At 25.1% G+C, this 5,144-nt stretch overlaps 1 pseudogene across 1 annotated transcript; it reads left to right on the top strand.

Moving 5' to 3' along the window:
* The first annotated feature begins 1,512 nt into the window (after window positions 1–1,512).
* On the top strand, window positions 1,513–4,237 carry LOC100866767 (uridine-cytidine kinase-like 1; annotated as a pseudogene). Its single transcript, XR_015294296.1, has 10 exons — window positions 1,513–1,551; window positions 1,673–1,754; window positions 2,133–2,285; window positions 2,370–2,471; window positions 2,553–2,722; window positions 2,771–2,831; window positions 2,937–3,180; window positions 3,252–3,459; window positions 3,560–3,745; window positions 3,819–4,237. The product of XR_015294296.1 is annotated as a uridine-cytidine kinase-like 1 (transcript).
* The last annotated feature ends 907 nt before the right edge of the window (window positions 4,238–5,144 follow it).

Genomic DNA, 5,144 nt, shown 5'->3' on the forward strand with positions numbered 1-5,144 from the left:
ACTTTAAAATGGCTTTAAAATGGCTTTCTGATTGGTTAAAGCGATACAATTCACTTCAACTGCGCAAAAATTAAAATATAATTAAAAATATTTAAATTTATTAGATTAAAAATATAATAAGAAGAAATTATTATTACTATTAAAACAATTTAATATAAAAGTGATCCAAAAAATGATTGAAATATAAGAAATATTACATTTAAAATAAAAATTGATTAAATCTGAAAAATATATAATACAAATATATATATAAAATGTAATATAATATTTTACCATTTATTTTTTTTTTATAATTATTTTATATATAAATGATTTTTAAATACTTAAAAAATCATATATAAATATTATTTTAAAAAATATTAAATGAAAAAAATTATAATTTTATTTTTGGATTTTATAGAATTTATAATCTATAATTAATTTTTATCATAATTTATTAATTATGAATTACTATCGAATCGTAATCGATTGTAAAATAAATTTGAAATAAAATTTGAAAGAAAATGAGAATTAATTTATATAAAATGCATAATAATATTTTTTTTTAATTTTTTTTAATTTTAAAACATATTTTGTTAAAATAATTACGGAATAAAAGTTTATATCTAATATTCGCTTAATAAAAATAATTTGTAATTAAAAAATATATTTAATATTTAATAGTTGAATATAGTTAATAGGAACCATTTCAATTATCTATTCTATAATTAATTAACTTATCTGTTTTATAATTTATATAAATATAATCACATATACCGTATTTTATATATGTTTTCAAGATATTATAATAAAATATTTATTTTATTTTTTATTTATAATTTTGTATTGAAATTTAATTTTAATTATTATTAACAATATAATTTTATTTTGAATCATATCAGTAACATTGAAAATGATACTAAAATGATCTAGTTTCGAATACATGGGATAAATAAATATATTAAATATTAAATTTATTCCATATTTCATCTATGGCATGAAACAAAAAATACATCGAATGTTACATCTATGTAATGCTTCATTAATGTTCTTTCAGACATGTTATCAATGATTTGGATTTTTCATCCGAAATTTTGAAATTATGTAAAATTCTTGGAAATTTTCTGATTTCTTGTACAATTACACAAATTAAATTTAAAATATATAATCTTATAAGATAGTTCTTTTTATTTTTATTTATACAGATATAGATTAACCATAGATAAAATACAGTGTAGATTTATTATTTAATATTTTTTATTTTTCTGATTTTCCATAAATAAGTTGCACTATAGACTTATTACTATATATAAGTGATGATAAAAAATACTCTACATATATCTACATATGTCATCCATCACATGAATTCTTACATTAAGAATAATTAATTAATTTTCCCACTACTCTCAATGTAGGAATTATGCGGCAATCCTGGATACTTAACAGAATACAGTTTTGTGAATTATAGTTTTGCAACGTCATTTACCATATGCCGTGAATGCACTCTAATTTGTATTACATGTAATTGAGAACATGGTAGCTAAAATGCAGTATTTTGATCCGCGAAATTCGGCAAGTTCAGAAAGATAATGGTATTTCATTTCACTACATCATCAATTACAATGTATATTCATTGAATTTTATGTAATTTAGTGATGATGAAGTTTGGGTGAATAAGAAATTTTTTTTGTAGATGAATTATGCGAAGTTGCTGAACATTATAGACGTTCTGATATCAACTTCTACACCGCAGTCTCCGAGACCACCTTCTACAGGTAAAATTTTTTTATTTAAATTCACTTCTTGTAAAATAAATTTTTTTATATGAGTTTCTTACTTATTTTGGTGGTTAAATAAATGATATACTAATTATTTACAGACTCATTGATTTGGAGTACCTGTGTTTGGTAAACAGGATGTACTTGGTTTACTTTTTATAATTTGAAGAAATCAGTTAAAATTTCCAAAAGTATCTTTATCTTTTACCATACCACCTATAGATTAAAATAATTTTTATTCTTGATTTTGATTAAGTTTTGTTTTGATTATTTATATATCTTTTTAATTTAATCAATTTTTAATTTAACACAATCTTGTATAATTTTAAAAATAAATTAAAAGAGTTATTTTTTTTTTTTTTGTTTATTTGTTAGGTTCACAGAGACCACCTAGATCGAGAAGACAATGTACTACTAGTATCAAAAAAACTTCTGCAGAATCTATTCTTAGAAGTAAACTAAGAACAATATATACAGCTGATAGGCCACAATGGTATAATTCAGCTGATCAACAACCTTTTGTAATTGGTTGGTAACAATAAAAATATATATATTATTTTAAAAAAAAATTATACATATGATGTTGTTAACTGATGATATTATGATTTTTAGGTATTTGTGGAAGTAGTGCATCTGGAAAGACAGTTGCAACAAAAATTATAGAATCTCTAGATGTACCTTGGATAACACTTCTTAGTATGGACTCATTTTATAAAATATGAAAAATTTGTTATAAATACTATTCTTTAAAACTAAATCCAAATAAACAATAACATATTTATTTTTTTTTGTTATAGATATTAAATGAAAAACAGCATGAAATGGCTGCACACAATGAATATAATTTTGATCATCCTGACGCTTTTGATTTTGAGTTACTTAAAACATTACAGCGTTTGAAAGAGAGTAGAATAGTGGAAGTTTCTATTTATAATTTTAACGCATTGTAGAGAGTAGAACTGTATGTTGATATTGGTAAAAATTTATATATTATATTATTTTATGTTTCAAAGAAAATAATGTATGGTGTCTATATTTGAGGGAATATTCACATTCTACAATGTCGACGTGTTGAAGATAAGCTGACCTACTTTCAGGAAAGCAGAATGAGTGGCTTTGAATACGTAAGGTACGAAAGTAAAAACCAAATTACCATTGATCTACTTCCTTCGATTGATCAAGATGTACGACATGAAGATGTTTGTTGATACTAATGCTTATATAAGGTTTTCTCAGAAATTACGTAGAGATATATCACAAAGGGGAAGGTGTATTAAAGCAGTATAGTACTATGGTATAACCCGCTTTTTATTATTATATAGCTCCATTAATGGTACACGCGGATATTATTGTGTCTCGTAGCGGAGATAACGAAGTCGCGATAAAACTCAATGTACAACATGTACATACACAACTTCAATTGGTAAAATTAACGGTTTCTTAGATGTTGGTATCTTTTATTCAATATTTACTTATTATCATTTTCTATTCTAGAGAGGTTTCAAATTCAGAGAAAAATTAGCTCATTCTTATATCGGTCAACTATTCCCATCTTCTCTCTACCTTCTTCCAGATACACTTCAGATAAAGAGCTTACACATTTATAAAAAACAAGGAAACATACAGAGATGAATTTTTATTTTATTCTAAGCGTCTGATACGTTTAATTATTGAATACGCACTATCTCTTTTACCTTTCGAAGTAAATGCTAATATATCAGTGAAATATGAATGAAATGAGATTTTATTATTTAAATTATATATTTATATAATTATATATTTATATAATTATATAATTATAGGATGTAACAGTAGAAACATCACAAGGAGTATTATATAATGGAAAACGTGCTGCTACGGATAAAATATGCGGTGTTTCCATTTTATGTGCGAGTGAAACGATGGAACAAGCTGTCAGAGATATATGCAAAGATATTAGAATAGGAAAAATACTTATCCAAACGAATCAATAGACTGGAGAGCCAGAAGTAAGTGTACCTTTATAAAATTCTTCATTTCTATTAAAATATTAATATAAAAATTATCGCAATATTTTTTCAGTTTTATTATTTACGGTTGCCGAAAGATATTAAAGATTATAAAGTGATACTGATGGATACAACAGTAGCAACAGGTGCTGCTGCTATTATGGCAATTTGAATCCTATTGGATCATGACGTTGCAAAATGAAACGTATTATTTGTATCTTTACTTATGGTAGAATCTGGCGTGCATGTGCATTTGATTGCTTATGCATTTTAAAGATCGTAACATCTGCCTTAGATCTTGTGATAAATGAGAAGTTTTATGTATTGCCCGATATGGATAATTTTGGCGACCGATACTTTGGAACCGAGCCATTTTCGATCGATCATTAGTACAATTGATCTCACTTTTCAGTTTCCTCAAAGCTATTAATCTGTTATTATACAAAATACAGTAATCTTATATTACCTTTAATAAAATTTATGTGTTATTGAGAGATGCGGTATTCAATATCGATTGTTTATTACCTAATATTCATTTTAATCCATTTTACTATATGATTAAAGTGATGTATCGATATTAAAGCCAATAGTACTTCCTTGTGCGCTTATATTGTGTAATTGTCTGTAACCTCGAGCACTTGCTCTACAGGAACGGCGCCAAGAATCCAAATGACCAGAACTGGGATTACTCGACTGTCCCAAAAGATATATGATTAATCTATTGAGAGCAGCCAAATCTTCGTTCGTACTGCCAGAACCTTCCGATAAATTGAAACCATTATACATAGTTTGTTCTTTTTGTTCAATATTTGTAACGTTAATTGTACCATTATTGGTGTGAAATTTTTGTGTAAACTATATGAAAAACAATCTTATATTTTATAATTACATTAATTAGAAATTTTACGTTACCTCATCTGGACCATGTTGACCATAACTTAATCTTTGGATTTTGCGAAATGTTTCATCATTTATAGCTTCACGCACCGCTTCGTTTAACGTTTGCTCTAGCACGCGTTGTTTTGTTTTACTTAATCCACCGCAAAAAACTGACAAAGATTTTATTTATTTTTTCATTAAATTGAAATTATAAATATTGTACGATTTTAAAATTTTTATATATGGAAATTTTGAATTGAATCTATTTTTTTAAGATATCTTTATTTTCTTTTACTTATACTAGAAATATATAGAAGTTAGAAAATATAGTTTTTACGATGCGAAAAATTTTAATTACGTGGAATATAAAAAACTATTATCTCGTGAAATATTTTTATCACAAACCAAGTGAATATCATGTTCCCAAAAACGACATAGTTCCGGTGTTGATGTATACGGAGCAGCTACTTCTCTAATCTAAACAAAAACCACGCATTTAATCTCAAAGGAAATAATAATA

This window comes from Apis florea, unplaced genomic scaffold (genome assembly GCF_048593485.1).
Source record: "Apis florea isolate Af1SG1 unplaced genomic scaffold, ASM4859348v1 contig_3741_pilon, whole genome shotgun sequence".
Taxonomy (NCBI): domain Eukaryota; kingdom Metazoa; phylum Arthropoda; class Insecta; order Hymenoptera; family Apidae; genus Apis; species Apis florea.